Source organism: Dipodomys spectabilis, unplaced genomic scaffold, assembly GCF_019054845.1.
Source record: "Dipodomys spectabilis isolate Male_0828 unplaced genomic scaffold, ASM1905484v1 ptg000543l, whole genome shotgun sequence".
Classification (NCBI taxonomy): domain Eukaryota; kingdom Metazoa; phylum Chordata; class Mammalia; order Rodentia; family Heteromyidae; genus Dipodomys; species Dipodomys spectabilis.
The window spans coordinates 258,437-283,077 of record NW_024871220.1 but is presented as its reverse complement, the minus strand read 5'-3'; the positions used below and the strand labels follow the sequence as shown (position 1 = coordinate 283,077).

At 41.0% G+C, this 24,641-nt stretch overlaps 2 long non-coding RNA genes across 2 annotated transcripts; one reads left to right on the top strand and one right to left on the bottom strand.

Annotated features, from left to right (window-relative positions):
- Window positions 1-230: 230 nt before the first annotated feature.
- LOC122099870 lies at window positions 231-17,432 on the bottom strand. The gene is made up of 3 exons (XR_006146016.1): window positions 15,915-17,432; window positions 10,101-10,105; window positions 231-243 (listed from the first exon to the last, which is right to left on the bottom strand). It is a non-coding gene; the product is annotated as an uncharacterized LOC122099870 (long non-coding RNA).
- Window positions 16,225-24,356, top strand: LOC122099871. The gene is made up of 3 exons (XR_006146017.1): window positions 16,225-16,236; window positions 18,760-18,764; window positions 23,911-24,356. It is a non-coding gene; the product is annotated as an uncharacterized LOC122099871 (long non-coding RNA).
- Window positions 24,357-24,641: the final 285 nt, after the last annotated feature.

Below are 24,641 nucleotides of genomic sequence, written 5' to 3'. Positions count from 1 at the left end.
ACATAAATGTCTGTCTCTGTATACATTTATTGATAGATGCATATACATATATAAATACACACACACACTTCAGTCTACACATCTGTCTGTTTATATATTGGCCACTCCTAGGACGTGAACTTGGGTCCTCAAATTTGCCCAACAACTTCACTTGCATCAGACTGGTATGCTAACATTGACCCATTCATGAAGTGGGCCTTCTAGGCCCTGAGTTCAAATCACAGAATTGCCAAATACTTAATCCTGGTGGAAGAAGCCAATTGTCCCACATGTTTTCCTTACCGGTCAAAGTCCTGGGTCTCAAGTATGATGTACAATATATATGCAAATCTATGTCCTATGTGATAGGATGTAAAAAATGTTATACATGCAATCATACTCACTAAAATACAAAACAAATAATTAAAAACAAAATAAAACAATTAATACACTAACTGTAATATGCAGTAAACATTTGTTTTTGGGTCTGGTTGCGGGGCCTGAACTCTGGGCCTGGGTGCTGTCTCTCAGCTCTTCAGCTCAAGGCTAGCACTCTACCACTTGAGCCACAGTGCCACTTCCGGCTTTTTTCTTTTTGCTTATGTGGTGCTGAGGAATCGAACCCAGGGCCTCAGGCATTCAAGGAAAGCGCTCTACCACTGAGCCACCTTCCCAGCCCCTGCAGTAAACAATTGAGAGTAAATGTAAGTCATGTATTTAAAATGTATACGAATATTTTTTTTGAATGCTAGGGTTGAATTCAGGCCCTGGGAACAGGCCTGACTTTCTTGTCTTCCAACACCGTGAGCTTGCCCTTCCCCCATAGTGCTGTAGATTTACCCAGATCCTGAGTTCAAATCCCAGGCCTGCCAGAAAAAAATGGCATGAATTCCAAGCCAAGGAGCCTCATAATTTTTAAAATATTTATAGTGTACATATGTATGTGTGTATATGTGTATGTATGTATGTATTTTTATTTTGCCACAGGGCTTGAACCCATGTCGTGGCAACTCTGCCTCAACTTTGATCACTCTACCCTGGGGTGCAGCCACTGGATCCACAGCCAATCCTGGGTTCCTAGGCCTCAAAGGCTGACAGGAAAAAAGTAAATAAATCAACACAGAATAAAACCGTTCAACTTGCAGATGGCTGACAGTTTTACATTTGTTTTCTTTGCAAGGTGACCATCCTGGATCTGAATGACACAGCTGAAAAATGCTCTTAACGTGGCTTACTGAAAGCTGGTGGGCTACCAGGGAAGCCATAGGCCAACATGGCAACATAGGCCCTGAGTTCAAAGCCCAGTTCTGACCCCTACCAATGGCAGGACATTCTAAGAGTCTCGTTCATATTCATAGGAATTCCAATGGAAGGTTTTGAATGTCCAGGTTAAATTAGTTCTTCCTGAATGATACTACTATAAAATTAGAGTGATTTTAGGAGGCCGATGGATTTTAATTAATATTTTTGACACATTAAAAGAATACAATTAATTACATGGACACAATAATTTCAGGACAGTGGTTGATTTAATTAATAATTCATTAAGGATGAAAACAATAATATTAATTACATGGAGTCATAATGAATATCCACGAATTGGTAGGAATGTAGCATATATAACTGAATCATGTATAAACATCTCTGGCACTATAAAGATCTATATTTATTTGTGTACTACCATCTGCATGTCAATCTGCTCTTATTTTGTCAACCCCTGGGGTTCGATCTCAGATGCTGGGATCTGCTTGTCAGCTCCATATGCCCCAGGCTGACATGCTGACACTCACCCACTTATGAGTTGGACCTTGTAGGCTGTAAGTTCAGATGCCAGCACTCACAAAAATTGAATCGTGGATTAAGAAGCCCAAAGTGACACATGTTTCCTTTTCTGTGAAAGGTCTGGGTGTCAGGTGTGAAGTTTCATACACAAGCAAATCTATGCCCTATGTAATAAATATTCCTTGTGTATTAACAGTCAATAAAATAAATGGTAGATAAATGAATAATACAAAAAGAATGAATACATTAATCACAATATGGAGTCAACATATGGGGCTTGATCTCAGGGTTGGGAACTGCCTGGCAGATGAATTGGCTAGCGGCTGCTGTGCTGACAGTCACCCATTCATGAATTAAACCTTGTAGGCCCTGAATTTAGATCCCAGCACTGCCAAAAATGTAATCGTGGAGTGAGAAGCTGAGAATGACACATGTTTTCTTTTTCTTTGAAAGTGCTCGGTGTCAGGTAGGATGTATAATTCGTATGCAAATCTATATGTTATGTAAGAGGATGTCATAAATGTAATAAATGTCATAGGTGGAAAAATTATCACTACAGTAAATGATAAACAAATTGAATTAGTAGTGAATCATTGTAGGATAATATTAGATATAAGAACTATAGGACTGCATTAAGATGAATATTTTATTAAGCACTAACAGAATAAAAATTGCATGGAGACATAATTAAATACATAATAATTGGTAGTAACACATGATGCATACATAATTTAATTATATGTAGACATCTGTCTTGTTCTATAAAATATGTAATTATATGTATGGATGTATATACATATGTGATAAATAATAACAGGATATTGAGTAATTATTAATTAATGCTTTATTAATGGTTCAACTGGGACACATCATTAAACAGAGACATAATTTAATACCTAATAATTGGTAGTAATATTATCTATAATTTAATAATATACAGGCATCTCTTTTTGTGTATATAATATTTATATACAGCAATCTCTATCTATTTATATCTTGTTCACTCCTGGGGCTCAGTGGTTGAGTTCTCACCTAGTAAGCACGAATCCCTGGTTTTGATTCCTTAGTGCCACATAAACAGAAAACCTGGAAGTTCTGCTGCCTTTCCTCAATTGAGTGCCAGCCTTGAGCACAAATGCTTAGGGACACTGTCGAAGCCCTTACTCAAGCCCCAGGACTGCTGCCAAAAAGGCAGAATGTTCTAACTGCAACTGTAGAAGGACAGGACTTCAAATACCTCATCACAAAGCAAGCTAGGAGTCTGGTGCTGAAAGCTTCCACCTAACCTAACTTAGCCAGATGTAAACGCCTGCAACCCAGCTGCAAGGAACCAGACGCTGCTGGCTTACCCCTATCATCCTGGCTGCTTGGGGGCTTTAAAACCCAGTCCTAGCAGGAAGTCTACGGGACACTTTAAAATGTGGCTTGAAGTGGTACAGCTTTAGCCTTGAGCAAATGTTATTAGAACGGTATCCCCATGCTTTGAGTTCCAGCACCCTGGGTAACTCCCCCCTCAAAAATACCATTAAACCATTAGATGTGAACTTGTTTGGTTTGTGAAATATTCCTCAAAGAATGGTGATACTGATGAAAGCACCCCAATCCTAATGACAGCTTATCGAATAGAGCTATGTGCTGAGTCCTTCATAAGATGCTCTCAGCTGAGTCCTGCAAAGAGTAACATGTGCTGTGTCCTTCATTGGGTGCACTCTTTCACCTGGTACTCGAAGACCTCCACAACTCAGATGATTATGCAGACAAGAATATTGAGGCTCAGATATGTCCCCATGGCAGAGACAAAATTATGTATTACTGAAGACTAGTGAGTTGTCTCCTGTGGACAATTGTTTTGTTTTGATTTTTCTCAGTCATGAACCTTGAACTCGGGGCCTAGGTGCTGACCCTTATCTCTTGGGCTCATGGCTAACACTCCACCACATGGAACCACTAACCACCTTGCAGCAGAATGCCACGGCCTAGGAGTTGATAGCTGAAGTCTGTTGCCTTGCCTTATAAGAAGTTGAGATCTGTGGATATGGGTTCCCAACTATCCCAGACACAAAAGGTCCCATGAGACTATTATCTTCAATTCACCACTAAGACAACTGAAGTGGAAGCTGGGTGCTTGTGACTCATGCCTGTTATCCTAGCTACTCGGGAGGATGAGATCTGAGGATTATGGTTCAAAACTAACCTGGGCAGGAAAGTCCTTGAGACATATAGCTCCAATGAACCACCAGAAAACCTGAAGTAGCTCTGTGGCTCAAGTGGTAGAGCACAAACTTGAGCTGAAGAGCTCAGGGACAGCACCAGACCCAGACTTTAACTCCTACAACCTACAACAACAACAATAAAAAAAAACAGAAACAAACAAACAAACCTGACTTAGTGGTCTGGGAATGTGCCTTAGAGGTAGAGTACTTTGCATATATGAAACCCTGGGCTTGATTTCTCAGGACCACATCACTAGAAAAAAGCCTGAAGTGGCTCTGTGGCTCAAGTGGGAGAGGGCTATCCTTGTATAAGAGAAACTAGGTACAGTGCTCAGGTCCTGAGTTCAAGCTCCAGGACTGGTGTATGCACACATGTGTATGTGTGTGCATGAGCGTGTGCGCATGCACACACACACACACACACACACACACACACACACACACACACACAGAGACCAGAAGTGAAGCTGTACGTGCATGTGTGTGTGCTAGAGAAAAACAGAAACATGAATATGCTTCTAGTGTGTTCTAGATACTTAAGGGTGTAGACAAAAAAAACATTCATAATTATTAGGTCATTTTATATTCAAAGGGAGCAATGCAGAGAGTATGAGGATCGCTCCAGCTTTCGGTCCTCTCATCCTGAAACAGTAAATTCACTGCAGCTCAATGCTAAGTGACAAAGCTGGCATGTCCTGTGGACATTTGCTCCCAAATCCTGGGACACTCATTTCTCACTTTTGGCTTCAAACCTGTGACCAGAGGAGAAGATGAGGAGAGAAAATCCTTCTCAGAGAAAGCAGCTGTAAGAACATTGGGGTAGTTTACTTATAAATTCAAACCATTGGAATGACCCTGTTAAGAAGTCAGATTGTCCAGATTAAAAAATGAAGAAGAAAAGAAAGGCAGGTGCCAAGGGCTGCTGACTGTAATCTTAGCTCCTGAGGAGGCTGAGATGTAGAGAACCTTAGTTTGAATCCAGCCAGCATAGGAAAGTCCCTGACATTGTTATTTCTGAGAGATCAAAGAAAAACCCAGAAGTAAGGCTTGGATTCAAGGTTAATGCAATACCCTTGAGTAAAAGGAGCTCAGAGAGTATGCCTAGGCTCACAGTTCAACCCCAGGACCTGCAGCAATGATGGACCTATGATGCCTCTCCCAGGGTTCTGGAAGCTTGGGAAATCCAAGCACATGTCTGGTATCACAATGCTTCCTGTCATATGAGTCTGGTGAAGCTCATCAAGTTTTGAAATGTTTCACTTCTCTTAGTTGGGCCCTGAGTGGCTAGGTTTTGGGGTTGAACACAGGGACTAGGTGCTGACCATAGGCTCAGAGCAGAAGCCCGTGCGCGCGCGCGCACACACACACACACACACACAGACTAGAAGTGAAGCTGTGGCACAAAATGGTAAAGCTCTGGGTTTCTGCTCTGAGCTCATGGTCTCAAGATTTAGACTAAGGATTTCTGTGGAGCACCTCCTTGGCGAATCCTTGAGGAAAGCCGCTTGAAGCCTCCTCAGGAGATTGCCGTTCAAAGCCAGCCCAAGCAGGAATGTCTTTGAGACTCTTATCTCCAAAAACCAAAAGAAAACCAAAAGTGAAGCAGTGGCCCAGAGGGTAGAGCTCCAGCTTTGAGAGAGAAAGCTGAGCAGGAAAAACAGGCCAGACCAGGCAAGAAAGTTTGGAAGGTACTTATGTCCAATTAATGACCAGATGGCTTGAAGTGGAGCTGTGAGGGTGGTAGAGCCTCACCCTTGAGCAAAACAACTGAGGAACGCAGCGGGCTTTGAGATTAAGCCCTGGGATGGCCACAAAATAAATTAAAGAAGAGAATACCAAGTTATGTATCAGTGCCCTACCTACTTATGTGTGTATATTACCACCCTGAGTGCAAACAGACCATATTCAATGCTTCTGCTTTATTTACTGATTTATTTTTCAGATATACTCGTTGCACATACTGCACCATTCTTTTCATTTCAAGCCCATGGCTTTTCTCTTCCAGGGTAGCAGGCCTGTGTCTTTATATGATGCACACTTAAGCTCTCAACAGCCTTTATTTACATTTTATTATGAGGCCAAGGCAGGGACAGTGACAAATCAGGCAGGGGAAGAAAAGTGTTCATAGAAATAGCCAGTATTCAGAATTAAACTTGGGGACGTAAAATGGTAGCATACTTATGTAAAAACTACAATGAAGAAAAAGATGAGGGGGCTGGGTATTTGGATTAGTGAGAGAGTGCTTGCCTAGCATGCAAGAGCCCTGGGTTCGATTCCTCAGTAGCACACAGAAAAAAGCCAGAATTGGTGCTGTGGCTCAAGTAGCAGAGAGCTAGAAACAGTGCCCAGGCCTTGAGTTCATCCCAAAAACTGATAAGAGATCGCTAGCTATGTAGGTAAGTAGGAAGGAAGGTAGGTAGATAGGTGGATAGATAGATCTTGGACGTCAGGAGGAAAGAAGGGAATACTTCCCAGTGTGAGGCCTTCTGCAGGGAGCCAGGCCACCACATTGCCTTCACACAACCACAGAGCAGGAAGACTGTCTCTGTCCCACTTCTCAGGCAGCAGAAGGCCCAAGAGCCAAGAGGGCAGAGCCAGGTTCTAACTCAGGTGCTTAGAGACAGAAGAGAAAGGGCCCTGCCTCTCCTGGGACTGGGAATTTGCATTAATGATGTGCAGAATGAAGGAAGGAGAATGAATTGGCAGAGGTAGAAGAATGGTCTTTAAATCTGACAGATGGAGAGTCAAAATCCCATTCCTTAAGGCAGAGAGCAGGGTTTTTCTTCTCTGTTCCTCCCCTCTCCCTCTCTAAACTGGCTCTCTATTGTTAACCTAAAGATAGCCTGAGGCTCCCTTCACCTGAGAGAGGAAGGTTAATTAGTCATTGTTTGAAGAGGCTGAGAAAGGCCTGACCCTGGTGTAACTCTAACAAATGTTTCAGGGTTCCCCCCTTTGCTGGCTGTGCCTGGAATGCATGAAGTGCTTTTGCAGCTCACTTCCCTGTTGATTATGTACATTCTGCCTCCTAATCCTGCAAGCCTAGGTCTCTTCACCTAGCATGTCTTTTGAAACTGTTTTTGGTCCTTCAAATACAATGTTACACAGGAGTTCTTCCTGCTAACAGGGCTAGGGCTTGGATCCTGAATACTTCATTTGAACCCAGGATGGGTTAAAAATGTTTCTTTTCTGCTTCTATAGCTCAAGAATTCTAAGAACATTTAGAGTGCAAGTAACTTCTCATCACCAAGAGAAACACAGGAAGCTCTTGAACATCTGACCTTTCCAAAGTGGAAGTTAGATTGTCCTAGACTTTCCTGCCCTAGCTGGCTTCACCCTGTGATCCTCAGATCTCAGCCTCCTGAGCTAGGTGACGGGTGTGAGCCACTGCTGTTCTGCTGCGTTCAGAAGTGTAATGACATCAACAATACAAGTCAACTGCTCATCACAAAGGGCTTGGTGAGCATATTATGTCTTTCAACATTTGACCTTTCAGAACCCCGTAGGACACAAGGTTATAATGCTAGAGTCTGAGAGGCTGGGCATATGGATCTGCTACACTTGAACCTTGAGCTCTGATTTCAATTCTGCTATATATCAGCGTTCATTTTCCAGAGAATGTTCTCCTAATTAGCAAATAGAAAAAGTACTTTGATTAACCCTTAGTTTTTTCCAATTGTGTGAATTGAATCAAATCTAGGGACTTTTCCTGAGCAAGGCAAACACTGTATCACTTGATCCACAGCGCCACGTGGGTTTTTTGGTGGTTCATTGGAGATAACAGTCTAACAGGCTTTCCTTGTCTAGGGTGACTTTGAACGGTGGTCTTCAGATCTCAGCCTCCAGAGAAGCCAGAGTTCCAAGTGTGAGCCACTGGCATATGGCCTATTGTTTTTGACAGTGTTGGGGCTTCTTTTCCTCAAGGCTAGTGCTCTACCACTTGAGCCCCTCCACAGCTTCTGGCTTTTTCTGAGTATGTGGCACTGAGGATTCAAACTCTGACATTCATGCAAGCTGAGTGAGCTCTTTACCACTAAGCCACATTTCTTGCCCCACCCTTACAATTTTATCCCTCAACTTGCCTATCCTCAAGAAAAGGCTTCTGACTATAAATCATCTAAAGAGATCACTATAGTAAGGTATCCAAAGGTAAAACACAGCTCATACTTGAGTGAGACTCTAAACATGTGAAGACTGTGACAAATGCCTCCATTTAATTATGTATCATGTTTCAACACTTAATAAAAGATTAATGAAAAATGAGTTAATGTCCTAAATTATTGTGTATAATTTTATAATGTATGTTCAAAATGTAATAAATATTATGTGTATAATAATAAAACAATAAATTAATGAATCAAATAAAAATAAAATACAAAATCAATAGTAATCATAATATGTAAAAAACATACATATGTAAGTATATATCATATATTACACATGTATAGAAATAGTTTTTCCATTGCAGGGCCTTCATTCAGGCCCTGGGAACTCTAGCCTGAATTTCTTTTCCTCAAGGACAGTGAGATTTGCCTCCACCTATGGTGCAAAAGAGTTACCTGGACAGTGAGATCAAATCCCAGCAATAGCAGAAATACTGGCACCAGTTCCAAGACTGAGACTTAATTTTTTTTAATGGAAGCTGTTATGTTTATTCAGTTTCATACTGAGCATTAAACAAAAATGCAGTGGTGAATTTTGTACAGCTATTCAGACATCCTTCCTTTACCCCTAAAGTGCTTCTCTGAGAACTATATTGTTTCATTTTGTACATTTTTATTGTAAAAATGTTGTACAGAGGGGTTACAGTTACATGAGCAAGGTAATGAGCACATTTCCTATTGAGCATTGTTGCTTCCTCCTTTGTTTTCCCCCTACCATACCTTCTCTACCATGTCCACAACTACTCCCACTGCCCAGGTCAGTGACTTATTTTTTTTTTTTTTTTTGGCTTGGCACAGGGTTTGAATTCAAGTAGTGACAACACTGCACCTTCCCACACATTGCTACAGATTTACCAAGACCCTGAGTTTAAATCCTAGGCTAGGAAAGAAAACTGGCAGAAATTCCAAACAAATGAGCTTTATTTTTTTAATTTAATTAATTAATTAATTAATTTTTATTTGGTTTTTTTTTTTTGGTCAACAATGGGGCTTGAACTCATGTCATGGAAGTCTGCCTTAGCTTCAATCACCCTAGGCTGGGGTGCAGCATCTGGACCCATATTCGATTGGGGGATCTTAGGCCCAGAGGGATTGCAGGAAGAAAAAAAAAAGCTGGAAAGCACAAAAAGTGGTGAGCTGCAGAGGGCTGAAGGGTTTTAGGATTTTTTTCTTTGCAAGGTGACTATCCTGGGTCTTAATTACCTGGTTGCAAAGTGGAGCTGACCTGCCATTGCTGAAAGCTGGCGGGCTATCAGGGAAACCATAGGCCAACCTGTCAACATAGGCTCTTGGTTCAAACCCGGTCCTGACACCTAACAATGGTAGAAGAATGCAAGGGACTTGTTCCTATGCATATGAATGCCAACTGAAAGAGTAGTTCATGCACAAGTTGAGTCTAAAATTGGATGCAATAATCCTAGGTTGCTGATTGATCTTAATAGTTTATTAAGCATGAAAAGAATAATATTCCTGTAATGGTGGAATAATAAATACCTAAGTGTTGGTAGGAACATAGTAGGTGTCATTCAGTCATAGAAGGCTCTGGCACTGTTTACCAATGTTTATTTATTTGTATACCACCACCTGCCTATCTATTTATCGCTGTTTTGGCCAAACCTGGGGCACAAACTAGCGCCTAGTAACCACCTGACAGCTTCATTGGCTAGAGGATGCCATGCTCACACTCACCCATTCATGAATTCGGCCTGCTAGGCCCTGCATTCAGATCCTAGCAATACCAGGCATGATGGAGAACACATCTACAAATCTAGATGCTATGTGATAGGATGTAAACAATATAATAAATGGTATAGGTGTCATCAGAGTCAATAAAATAAATGGTAAATAAATGAATAAAACAAGAAATAAAATAAATAACCACACCAAACATGATATGGACTGAACATCTGTATGGAAGTAGAAATCCTTTCTTTAAAAGGTATATAAGGAGTATGTTTTCCAGGACTGAGGCTTGAATTCAGCCCCCCTAGGAGGAGGGAATGGCAGGAGAGGCTGAGATTCTCTTTTCTGGACCTAGAAAGAGCCATGGAATGCAATTGTTATCATCCTTGAATGAGTAGTTTGTGCATGATGGGAGTAGAAAATGATAGGCAAGACTCATGGGGTATCAATTATTTGTAATGAAGAATTGATGAAGCATGACAATAATCATCACAGTCATGAAATGGAGGAATCAGGAAAGATCCAAAAATCGGAAGTCACACGGTAGATTGGATTCCATCACAGGTCGCCTTCTCTCCTACTCTATACAAATACGTACTTATTTGCATACTAAATTCAGCTTATGAATGGATAACTATTGTGCTCTCCTTCTCCCTCCCCGGGGACTAAAACTCAGGTCCTGGGAATGGCCTAGCTCCTTGGTGGTTTACAGGCTGCTGTGCTCATATGGACCCATTCGCCAATTGGGCTTGCTAGGCCCCGAGTTCAGATCCCAGCCTGTCAAAATATTCATACTGATGTCAGAAGCCAATCGTTGCACCTGTTTTCTTTTCCTGTTTAAGTCCTGGGTCTCAGCTAGGATGGAGAATGCATGGGCCACCCTGTGGCCATGGGAATAGGGTGTCATCCACGTCAGCCGAGTTTTACCTGTCATCATATACTCAAGAAAATACACAATATATCCATGAATAGCATGCAAAATAGAGAATAACTACATTAAGGCACGATGCAGTCCAAACACAGATGTGAATATACATCCCATGTTTCAATGATGAATTGAGGACTCTTGTGGCCTCCCTAGGGCTTGATCTCAGCTCCTGGGAACAGCCCAGCTCCTTAGTGGTTCACAGGCTGGTGTGCTCACGTGGACTCATTGGGCAGTTGGGCCTCCTAGGCCCCGAGTGTGAATCCCAGCACTGCCAAAAATTCACCCTGATGTGAGAAGCCAGTCATTGCACCTGTTTTCCTGTGCTTTGCAAGTTCTGGGTCTCAAGTAGAATGGAGAATGTATAAGCAACTCTATACTCATGGGACTAGGTTGTCATCCAGGTCACCACAGTTATATCTGTCATCTTATACTCAAGAAAATACACAATATATCAATGAATAAGAGACAAAATAAAGATGCTGCCCACCCATGTATGGAAATATAGATCCTTGGTTTAATTATGAATTTATGACTATATTGTCCCCCACCAGGGCTCGATCTCAGGTGTAGGGAATGACCTAGTGCCTTAGTGGCTCACAGGCTGGTGTGCTCACGATGACCCTTTCACCAATTGGGTCTGCTAGGCCTTGACTTCAAATCTTAGCACAGCCAAAAGTTTCATCCTGATGTGAGAATCCAATCAATCTACCTGTTTTCCTTTCCTGTGAAAGTCCTGGGTCTCAGAGAGGATGGAGAATGCTATATAGGCAACTCTATAGCCATAGAAATAGGTTGTCCAGGTCAGCACAGTTATATCTGTCACCATACTCAATAATATACACAATATATCCATGAATAAATAAAATTTAAAAAAATCTACACTGAATGCAAGATGCATACGACACCTGTAGGTAAAGAGAGATCCTATGTTTAAAAAAGATGGGTTTATTATTTTGTCCAGTGCTGGGGCTTCAAATTAGGCTCTGGACTGGAACTGACATTCTAGTCTTTAAGGATGGAGAGCTTCCCCTTCCCCCACTGTGCAACAGAGCTACCCAGACTTGAGTTAAAATCTCAGCACTAACAAAAGATTCCTCCTTATGTCAGAAGGCAATCGTTGCACATGTTTTCCTCTCCTGTGAAAGTCCTGGGTCTCAACAAGGATGGAGAATGCATAGGCAACCCTATAACCATAGGAACAGGTTGTTATCCATGTCAGCACAGTTATACCTGTCACCATACTCAATAAAATACACAATACCTCCATGAATTAGTCACAAAATAAGAAGTACACTGAATGCAAAATGCTGTCCACACATGTATGTAAACATAGATCCTATGTTTAAATAATGAATTTATGACTATCGTGGGGCACCCTGAGGATCAATGTCAGATCCTGGGAATGGCCTAGCTCCTTAGTTGCTCACAGGCTGGTTTGTTCACCTTGACCTATTCACCAATTGGTCCTGCTAGGCCCTGAGACAGATCCCAGCATTACCAATGGATCATGAAGTAAGAAACTGAGTGTGAAAATTATTTTTCTTTTCTCTGAGAGTCCCGGGTGTTAGGCATGATGGAGAACATGTCTACAAATCTAGATGCTATGTGATAGTATATCATCAATGTAATCAATGGAGTGGGTGTCATCGTAGTAAATAAAATCAATGGTAAATAAATGAATAAAAAAATACAAGGAACAACCACACCAAACATGTATGGACTGAACATCTATAGGTAAGTATAAATCCTATCTTTACAATGTATATAAATAGTATGTTTTCCAGGGCTGGGGCTTGAATTCGTGCCTAATGAACAGGCCTGACTTTCTTATCTTCAAGTATGGTAAGATTCCGCTTCATCCACAGTGCTGCAGGTGTACCCAGACCCTGAGTTCAAATCGAAAACCATGCAGAATAAACAGTGCAAATTGCAAGCCAGAGAGCTAATTTATTTTTTATTTTATTTTATTTTATGCTCAGCACGGCACTTGAACTCAGGTCGTGGCAACTCTGCCTCATCTTTGATCACTCAAGGCTGGGATGGAGCCACTGGACCCATAGCTGCTCCTGGGATCCTAAACCCCCAGGCCTTTCAGGGAAAAAATGCACAGAAAAATGCTGTGAGACAGCTTTTTATGTTTTCTTCCTTTGCACAGTGACCTCCTGGGTCTAAATGACACTTTTGCAAAGGGTACTTCACCTTGCATTGCTGAAGGCTGACAGAATACCGGGAAAACCATAGGCCCACGTGGCAATGTAAGCCCTGATTTCGAATCCCTGTCCTGACACAACCAATGGCAGGAGATACTAAGAGACTTATTCTCATCCATAGGAATAACAATGGAATGTTATCAATGTCACGGTTGAATGAGTTGATTGTGAATGATGCTTCTATAAAATTAGACAGCATAATTTCAGGAGGCTGATTGATTTTATTTAATATTATGAAGCATTAAAAGAATACTATTACAGGAACACAATAATTTCAAGACACAGATTTCATTAATAATTTAAAGATGAAAACAATAACAATAATTACATGGAGGTATAATAAATATCCAAGAATTGGTACAAATGTAGTCTATATAAGTGAATAATGGACAGACATCTCTGGAATGGTATAAAGATATATATTTATTAGTATACAGCCACCTGCGTGTCAATCTGTTCTTATTTTGTCAACCCCTGGGACTCGATCTTAGGTCGTAGGAACTGCCTGTCAGCTCAATTTGCCCCAGGATGGCATGTGGACACTCACCCATTCATTAATTTGGCCTTGTAGGCCATGAGTTCAGATGCCAGCACTCCCAAATAATGAATCGTGGAGTAAGAATCTGATGGTGACATGTTTTCCTTTACTGTGAATCTTCTGAGTGTCAGGTACGAAGTGGAATACATATGCAGACCTATGTCCTATGTAATCAATGTAATCAATGTTCTATGTGTCATAATAGTCAATAAAATAAATGGTCAATACATGATTAAAACAAAAAATAAAATGAATAACTCCACTGAATGCAATATGGAGTCAACATATGTATATAAATATAAATCATATATGGAAATTATACATGAGTAGGATGTTTTCTAGTGGTGGGGATCAATTTCAGGCCTAAGGAACAGACTTGATTTTCTTGACTTCAAGGAGGAAATCTTCCCCTTCCCACACAGTGCAAGAGAGTTACCCAGACCATGAGTTCCAATCCCAGTCTTGGCAGAAAAAAATGGCACCTTTATAGTATATAAGGTCCATTTCTTAGGTATTTCATTATGCCTCCATTTTATGAATGTGATTGTTTAAATGCTTAATAAAGTATTAATTAAAATCAATCAGTGTCTTATAATATAATTGTGTATCATTTTATCCTAGAATTATTCAAGAACTGTTCAATCATGACTTACATCACATTCCATTGGTAATCATATGGATAGGAACAAGTTTCTTAGGATCTCCTACCATTTAGAGGTGGCAGGACCAGGATTCGAATAGTGGGCTCCACCTCCCACCACTTCAACCTGAGGATAGGGAACTCACCAGTCTGTCCAAGAACATAAACAAGACCAGTGATTAGGCAGGCCCAGTGGCTCTCAGCAATCCTCCTTGTTACTTACAAGGCTGTGATGGGAGGATCAAAGTTATCCTAAGTAGGAAAGTCCTTGAGACCCCTGTCCAACTTCAGTGCCAACAAAGCCAGAAGAAGAGCCGTGTAGCTCTTGTGGTAGAGGGCTAGCCTTGAGCAAAAGCAGCTCATGGACTGTGCCCAGATCCTGAGTTCAAGGTTTGGGACTGGCAACAAATAGACACACACAAGAATCTGTGCAGCCATCTGGCTAAAGCAGGTTACCCTCTTGTCCCCAACTGAATTGGACATAGTTCCCTGGGAAAGTGGCTGGGGGAGTTGCTGTCATCTTGACTCTGCCCATGCTGCGTGCATCACATGATTCTGGCCACACCACCATTCTTTCAGGTTTCTTTCTGACCAATGGAATACAAGAATGGTGGCCACGCCCACATTCCATGCTGCCTTGTACCCCCTGGGATTCCCTAGGTTGGTTGTCACCACTACCAGCAGTTGAAGAAGGTAGAGATGGCTGAGTAGTGAGCAAGAGTCTTGAAGCTACTTTGGAGTAGGAAATTGATGTGCCCTCCTGCTTCCCAGCCCCCTCCCCTGCTTCCTCCAAGGCACTGCATTTCAAACCTCAGATGGTGGCAAGCTGCTAGCAGGCTTGCAGCCCTGGCCTGGTCCCGGCCCCTAGTCCTCTGCTCTGGACCTGAGTGTCTGCAATGCCCCCTCCATTGCTGCTCACCCCACCAGGAGCATCCACCAACAACTTCTCCCAGCAGCACAGGTGAGTGGCCGCCCAGTGGGACTGCACCCTGCGACACCCGTACCTGGTGACACCCCCCCAGGTCACAGACTTGCACCTCCCTCACACCCCACAGTCCAGCCAGGGTTCTGCCACTAATGTGCCCCAAGGGTAGGGGCTGGGTGACAACCCGGGGATCCCACTCCCATCCCTAGTGACCAATGTCCCAGGAAAAGGGCAGATGCAGTGATGGGTGAAAAGGGAGCACCACATGGTCCCTGGCCTGAAGCAGTGGGAGCTACAGAGCCATGCATCTGCACCCTTTCTCTCCCTAGTGGGAACTTGGTGGCTTTAGTCAAAGGTGGGGAACAGCACCTCCACACCTGCCTTCTCGGGTCTTTTCCTTTTTTCTGAGCATGGGGGTTGTTGGATGCAGAAGATAGACCCCCCCCCTTGCTGTGTGAGCTCTTGTCTTCTGTGCTTGGTCATCCTTTCACCTGAAGAGGGTCCCAGAAAATCCCAGGAGGGAGGTGAAGGGCGCTGGGGGTCAAAGCAGAAGGTGAATATCTGGGAGGAATAACCCCAACACCCCCCACACACACATACACCCGGCCTGTTTCCCTACCCTTCAGCTGTCAACAGTTCTCACAGGGTCATCACCTTTCCCAGCTCTGCCAGTATGTTCTGATGCTTGGTCCATTTGGTCTCCTCGTCCTTCCCAAGAATCCACCAATTAGCCCAGAAGCATGTAGGTCAGAAGGAAGGAGTATGTCGATGTATGTAGCCTCAGGACTCCATCCATTTCACCAACAATGCCCCACCCCTGGTCAGACACCCCTCTGAGGTCAATTCTTTCCTGGACAACCAGCTATCATCAGGCTCGGTAGGCTTTTCACCTCTACCTTAAAATCTTCTCACTATTTTGCTACATAGATGAGTTGGCCCTGTAAAAGGCTGTTCTAGGGTAGCTCGCTTGATTTCGGGGTTTCTGGCTAAAGTTCTCTTTGTCAGAGTTTTTCTAGTTAGTTCATTATGCAAAAGGTAGAAGGTTTAATCTTTGCTTTTGTTTACTTAGGTTTTTCTTTTATCATTCCCTTACGGTACTTTATCTATAGCGCTAAAGTTAAATTTTCTATCACCTATACTAATTTTTGGTAAATGGTTTGATTTATGTGTATGTTATAGTTAATTTGGTAGTTTGTTAGGCTAGATATAGTTCAAAATATTCATTAGGATTGAAATCTTCTGAGTGTAAGTCAGATGCTTTGTTTAAGCTATATTTTGATTCTTCCAAGTGCACTTTCCAGTACACTTACCTTGTTACGACTTGTCTCCTCTCAGTCTTTTATAATTAGGCGTTATGGACTTTTAATTGTTAAGGTTTTGAGGAGGGTGACGGGCGGTGTGTGCGTGCTTCATTGCTCGATTCAATTAAACACTCTAGTTTTAATTTACTACTAAATCCTCCTTTATTCTATGGGTTTCACATAGAGTTTCGTAATGTTCTAGGATTAGAAAATGTAGCCCATTTCGCTCCACTCCATGGGCTACACCTTGACCTAACTTCTTTAGTATTTACTTTTTTAGCTTACTTTGTTTCCTTTTTAGGGTCAGCTGAAGATGGCGGTATATAGGCTGAATTAGCAAGGAGTGGTAAGGTAGATCGGGGATCATCGATTATGGAACAGGCTCCTCTAGATGGATATAAAGCACCGCCAAGTCCTTTGAGTTTTAAGCGGTGGCTTGTAGTTCTCTGGCGAATAGTAGTGTTATGAACTATTTATGTTTATGGCTAGATATAGTGGGGTATCTAATCCCAGTTTAGGCTATAGCTTTAGTGCTGCAAAAATTAGAGTCACCTTCGTTGTTTATTTTTGCTTTGACTTTGGCTTTTTACAGCGGAGTCAAGTCTTAACTCTATTTGTTTATTTGTTTAGGATTTTAGCACTCTTTACGCCGTTGGAATATTAACTTGGGTCTTTCGTATGACCGCGGTGGCTGGCACGAAATTTACCGACCCTAATGGAGTCAGCATAACTTAGTCAAACTTTCGTTCATTGCTTAAATTTTATCACTGCTGTATCCCGTGGGGGTGTGGTTAGACTTAGTGTTTTTAGCTGCGTGTTTGGGTACGCGTGCTTTATACTTGCTCCTTGTGGTCTGTAGAAAACATAGGGCTGAACTCACTGGTTTACGGATATTTGCATGTGTAATTTTGCTGACAGTTAATATTAAGGCTAGGACCAAACCTTTATGCTTATGGAATCTTTATGATTCATCTAGGCATTTTCAGTGCCTTGCTTTATAATTTAAGCTACGTAAACTAGTAGATTTAGGGAATGTATGTTGTGACAAAGTTTTTGGTTAGTTAATTTTGAAGAGCTGGTTTTTTAAAGGTGTGATAAGGTGATAGGGACTAAAGTGTTAATTTAGAATAATTGCTCCTAATAGGTCTACTAAAATCCTGTTTTTGGCTCACTTCTAGGTAAAGTGATGGGTTGAGTGGGAAGTTAGTATTAATTCTTTTTTATGTCTTATAAGCATTCATAAAATACTCGAGAGCTTAATCTTTTGGGGGTCTTGAATATTAGACAGGAAGTCCAGCTTGACTGTAATTGACTATATCAAGCCTTTGACGGCTTAGCTGAGCCTCGCATCCCGAAAATAAAAAAATACCAAAGGCATGACAGAACAGTTATGTTGATCATGGGCTGATTAGACATTAATCCATCGAGATGTCTTATTTAAGAGGAACGTGTGGGCGGTTTTACAGCTTATGGCCCTGAGGTAAGAACCAGATGTCAGGTATAGTTTCATATTAGCTACCCCCAAGTGTCATGGGCCCGGAGCGAGAAGAGAGGTCCTAGTGGGCGGGTTGATGGTTTTACGGAGGATGGTAGATTAAGAGACCACCAATGGAAGGGGATAGTCATTTGGACGAGGATAGACATAATAGGATGGTTTATGCACGTATCATGGAAAATCTAGTCTTTCGAACATTAATTTAAGTTACTGTGACGATATTCATGTTGTTGTGGTTGAATTGTGAGATTAAGATTTAATGTATTATGTACGATAGTTAGTTTAATGTACTGTACGATATTAATGTGGTAATAAAATAATGCACGAATTACATACAAGGAGTAGTTTAAGTAGAATTCCAGCTTTGGGAGTTGGAGGTAGGATGTAAAATCTTCTCCTTGATGCTTTGAGAGGAGGGGCTCCTCATTTCAGGTTTACAAGACCTGAGTAATTATTATACTATCAAAGCTTCTTCATTTTAATATTTTGTTTTCGATGATTCCTGCGATTGGCATGAGGGCTAGGATAATTGTGAAGTATGAAAGGGATGCGATTTGTCCGATGATGATAAATGGTGGTTCAACTGGTTGGCCTCCAATTCATGTTAGGATTAGGACATCGGACACTAATAATCAGAATAGGAATTGGCTGATGGGTCGGAATATCAGGCTTCGTTGGCTGGCTGTTTGAATATGTGGTAGTAGGGCTAGAATGAGGATTGAGAGAACTAATGCGATGACTCCTCCTAGTTTAATAGGGATTGAGCGTAGAATGGCGTATGCAAAAAGGAAATATCATTCTGGTTTAATATGTGGTGGAGTATTTAAGGGATTTGCGGGTGAATAATTGTCTGGGTCTCCTAATAGATCTGGAAAAAATAAAACTAGAGTGAGGAAGAAGGCTAGGAGAAGTACGATTCCTAGGAAGTCTTTGGTTGTGTAGTATGGGTGGAATGGGATTTTATCACAGTCTGATGGGATTCCCAGGGGGTTGTTGGATCCGGTTTCATGAAGGAAGAGAAGGTGTACTATGGCTATGGCGGCGATGATGAATGGTAGGATGAAGTGGAATGCGAAGAATCGGTTGAGGGTAGCTTTATCTACTGAGAAACCCCCTCAGATTCATTCTACAAGGTCTGTTCCAATGTATGGGATGGCTGATAGGAGGTTAGTAATGACGGTTGCTCCCCAGAAAGATATTTGGCCTCAAGGGAGTACGTAGCCTATGAAAGCTGTGGCTATTGTTAGAAATAATAGGATGATGCCGATGTTTCAGGTTTCTATGTAGGAGTAGGAGCCGTAATAGATTCCTCGGCCGATGTGTAGGTATAGGCAAATAAAGAAGAGGGATGCTCCGTTGGCATGGATGTAGCGGATTAGTCACCCATAGTTCACATCTCGGCAAATATGGGTGACGGATGAGAATGCTGTGAGAGTATCGGGTGTGTAGTGTATGGCTAGGAAGAGGCCTGAGGTGATTTGAATAATTAGGCACATTCCTAGGAGTGATCCAAAGTTTCATCAACCAGAGATGTTTGATGGCGCTGGGAGGTCAATAAATGCGTGATTAACTAGTTTTATTAGTGGATGGGTTTTTCGTATAATTGTCATTATAGGTTACTATAGTTGAATGGACAACGATGGTTTTTCATGTCATTAGTCTTGGTTTTAAATCCATGTAGTAATTATGACATATTTAATGTATATTTTATTAACAATCATGGTAGTGGGATTTGTTGGTGTTGCTGCGAAACCTTCTCCTATTTATGCTGGTTTAGGGTTAATTGTAAGTGGTGGAGTGGGGTGTGGGTTAATGATGATTTATGGTAGTTCATATATAGGATTAATGGTGTTTTTAATTTATTTGGGAGGTATGTTGGTGGTGTTTGGTTATACTACTGCTATGGCTACTGAGGAGTATCCTGAGGCTTGGAGTTCAAATATTTGGCTGTGAATGTTGCTTTTATTAGGTGTGATTATGGAAGCTATGTTGGTGGTTTATGTTCTCGGGGATGAGGGGGTAGATATGTTGGAGAATGTTTATGATGTGGATGAGTGGGTTGTAATTGATAATGATGAGATGGTATTGGTTCGGGAAGATTCGGTAGGTGTAGGGGCTATATATAGTTATGGTAGTTGATTAATAGTTGTAGCAGGGTGGTCTTTGTTTGTTGGTGTATTTATTATTGTGGAAGTAACACGAGGTGTTTAGATTACTGTAATTGTAAGGATTATTATTGATAGGAGGAACGATAGGAAGTAAATTGTGATTAGTCCTTTGTGGTTTGATGTTGAAGTTGAAGCTGTTTGTTGAAGTGAGCTGATAAGTTTGGGTATGGATTTTTCAGTTCAGATATAATCTAATGTTGATGTGGCTATTTTTTGGTTGAAAGATAGGTTGTAATATGGAATTAGGCGGTGGATTATTAGTGGGAAATAGCCTAATAGGTTTGAAAAGTTGTAGTGGTATGTGTTTGGGTAAAGTTTTAAGTGAAGTGTTATAGAGTTGAGTTCTATTGCAATAACAAATCCTGTTAGTGTAATGATAAGTGCTGTGAGTTTGATAATGGTTGGTATGGTTATAGTTTGGGTAGTGATTGGGTTGATGAAATTTGAAATGATATATCCTGCAAAGATACTGCCAAACAGGAGGCGTGTGATAGGGTTTGTTAGGTTTGGGTGGTTTTCATTGATGTTAGTGATGGGTTGAAATCGTGGGTTATTGGTTAGAACAAAAAAGATGATTCGTGTACTGTAGGCTGCAGTAAGTGAGGTTGCGATGAGAGTAATGATTAGGGCTCAGGCGTTTGTATACGACGTATTCATTGCTTCGATGATGAGGTCTTTGGAGTAAAATCCTGTGAGGAAAGGTATGCCTGTGAGTGCTAGGCTGCCAGTGATTAGGGCTGAAGTGGTGAATGGAAGGATTTTGGCTAAGCCTCCTATTTTTCGGATGTCTTGTTCGTCGTTTAGGCTGTGGATAATTGATCCTGAACATATAAATAGTATGGCTTTGAAGAAAGCGTGTGTGCAGATGTGTAGGAAGGATAGGTATGGTTGATTGATTCCTAGGGTGACTATTATTAATCCTAGTTGGCTGGAAGTTGAGAATGCGATAATTTTTTTAATATCATTTTGTGTAAGGGCGCAGATAGCTGTGAATAGGGTTGTTAGGGCGCCAATACATAGAATGAGGGTGAGTATTTTTTGGTTGTTTTGAATAATAGGGTGGAAACGGATTAGAAGGAAGATTCCTGCAACAACTATTGTGCTGGAATGGAGTAGAGCTGATACGGGTGTTGGACCTTCTATTGCTGAGGGAAGTCATGGATGTAGGCTGAATTGGGTAGATTTTCCAGTGGCTGCTAAGATAAGTCTTAGGATTGGAATATTTGAGTTTGTATCTATTGAGAAGATTTGTTGAAAGTCTCATGAGTTGTAGTTAGAGAATAGTCAGGCTATTGTTAGGACAAATCCGATGTCTCCAATTCGGTTGTAGATAATTGCTTGGAGGGCAGCTGTGTTAGCATCTGATCGTCCGTATCATCATCCGATTAGAAGAAAAGATATAATTCCTACACCTTCTCAGCCAATAAAAAGTTGAAATATGTTGTTGGCTGAGACTAGGATGAGTATAGTGATTAAAAATATAAGAAGATATTGTATAAATCGGTTAATGTTGGGGTCGTTGTGTATGTATCATGTGGAGAATTCTATGATTGATCATGTAACGTAAAGTGCGATTGGTATGAAGATAATTGATAGAAAGTCTAGCTTGAAACTAGCATAGAGTTCTATTGATTGGATAGTTGTTCAGTGTCAGTTGGAGATGTAGGCTTCTTTATTAGAGTTTAGGTAAATTGTGAGGGGGATTATGCTGATTAGGAATGCATATTTGATTGATGATGTAACTTTTTTTGGAAAGTTGGAGTTGGGTGGTGATAAGGTGGAAAAAAGGAGAGGGTAAAGTAAGATTGTGAATATAGCTAGGGTGGATAATGAATATATGTTGATTACTTTAGTTTGGAGTTGCACCAAGTTTTTGGTTCCTAAGACCAATGGATTACTGTTATCCTAATAAAGTATGTAAAAAAGCCATATTGTTATATATGGGTCAGAAGAATTAGCAGTTCTCTGTTTGTACTTTTTTGGTAATTAAAAGATGTAACTCTTTATTTTTAGATTCACAGTCTAAGGTTTTTAATAAACTATAATTACAGAAAGTGGGGCCTAGGATTAGGCTCGGTTTAGCAGTTAGAAGGAGGATAGGAAGAAGGTGAAGGGAGATAAGTGTATGTTCGCGTGTAAAGGACGGTTTAATGTTTATAGTGTGGGGGGTAGTTTTACCTCGTTGTGTGGTGGTTAGTATATATAGTGAGTATGATGCGGTAATTAATATATTGATTCCTATAAGTAGAATGGTTGGGTGGGATCATGAGAATGACGAAATGATGATTATTAGTTCACCGATTAGGTTGATGGATGGAGGGAGGGCTAGGTTTGTGAGTGAGATTAGTAGTCATCAGAGGGCTATTAGTGGTAGGATTGTTTGTAATCCTCGTGCTAGGAGCATAGTTCGGCTGTGGATGCGTTCATAGTTGGTATTGGCTAGGCAGAACAGGGAGGAGGTTAATCCGTGGGCGATTATTATGGCTGTAGCTCCTATATAACTTGATGGGGTTTGGATGAGGATAGCGATAATTACTAGGGCCATGTGGCTTACTGATGAATATGCAATTAGTGATTTTAAGTCTGTTTGTCGTAGACAGATTGAGCTGGTTATGATTCTGCCTCATAGAGATAAAAGGATGAATGGGTATATTAAAGATTTGTTAAGGGGTTCGATAAAGGTTGAAATACGTATCATTCCGCAACTGCCTAGTTTTAATAATACAGCTGCTAGAACTATTGAACCTGCAATTGGGGCTTCTACGTGGGCTTTTGGTAATCATAGGTGAAGGCCATATAATGGTATTTTTACTATGAATGCCATTATACATGCTAGCCATACTAGGTGGTTGGATCATGAATTGTATAGTGGGTCTGATTTGTACATCAGGAAAGTTATGTTTAAAGTTCCTATTGATTTGTACATATAGATTAATGCGATTAAGAGGGGTAGGGACCCTATAAGTGTGTAGAATAGGAAATATGAGCCAGCATTTAGGCGTTCAGTTTGGTTTCCTCATCGTGTAATGATAATTAGGGTTGGAATTAGTGTGGCTTCAAATAGGATATAAAACATGATTAGTTTGGTTGATGAAAATGTTAGGATAAGCGTAGTTTGGAGGATGATGATTAGGGAGATGTAAGTTTTTTTTCAGATGAGTGGTTCTTTAGATATATGTTTTTGGCTAGCAATGATTATCAGTGGGGTGAGTCATGATGTAAGGATTAGGAGTGGTGTAGATAAGGGATCAGTGAAAAATAGTGTTGAGAAATGTATGGAGCTGTAGGGGGTAATTAGGGTTGTGATAGTTAGAAGGCTGATTAAAAAGCTATATATGGATGTATTGATTCAGATAAACTTGTTGTTTGATAGTCAGACTATTGGGATTATTATAATTATGGGTATGGTGATTTTTAGCATTGTAGTAGGTTGAGGTTTTGTACGTAATCTGAGCCATATGTGTTTGAGACTTTTACGAGTAGGGCTAGTCCTACAGCTGCCTCGCATGCAGCTAGGACAAGTAGAATGATGGGTAGGGTATATGAGAAGGATGAGTGTGTAAAAGTAATGGAGATAGATAATATGAGAAAGAGGGATAATATTATTCCTTCTAGGCATAGGAGGGATGATATTATGTGTGAGCGAAAGATCATTGTGCCTATTAGAGAGGCTAAGAAAGTGATATAGAGGTTAAATATGGTTAGGGACATTAATAGTAGTTATGAATTGAATCATAATTTAATGAGCCGAAATCAATTGTTTTGAGTTAAACTAACTACTAATTCGTTTCATTCGAGGCCTTTGTTTGATCATTCGTAAGCTAGGCCTAGGGCTAAGATAATTAGGAGAAGAAGTGAGAGGGTTGTAGTTGAATGAATAAAGGTTAGTTGAAGAGCTCATGGAAGTGGGATGAGGAGGGCAATTTCTAGGTCAAATAGGAGAAATGTAATGGCTACTAAGAAAAATTTTATTGAGAAGGGTAGGTGGGCGGAGCCTATTGATTCAAATCCACATTCATATGGGCTTACTTTTTCTGAGTAGATGTTTATTTGTGGAATTCAAAAGGCGATTAGGATTAATAGTGAGGCTAGGCTGAAATTAATTATTAGTGCGATTAGCATATTTATTACTTTTCTTTGGAGTGAGACCAAAACTGGGTGATTGGAAGTCACAAGTACTGAGTTATACTAGAAAAGTATGATCCTCATCAATAGATGGAAACGTATAGGAATAGTCAGACAACATCTACGAAGTGTCAATATCATGCTGCTGCTTCAAAGCCGAAATGGTGAGTGGATGTGAAGTGAAATTGGATTTGGCGGATTAGGCATACGATAAGAAATGTCGTTCCGATTATGACGTGTAGGCCGTGGAAGCCTGTTGCTATGAAGAATGTTGAGCCGTACACGCTGTCTGAAATAGTAAAGGAGGTTTCTATATACTCGGAGCCTTGTAAAACAGTAAAGTAAATTCCTAAAATGATAGTAATGAAAAGGGCTTGAATTATTGGTATTCGGTTACCTTCTATGAGGCTGTGATGGGCTCATGTAATTGATACCCCGGAGGCTAGGAGGACGGAGGTGTTGAGTAGTGGGACGTCTAGAGGGTTTAGTGGAGT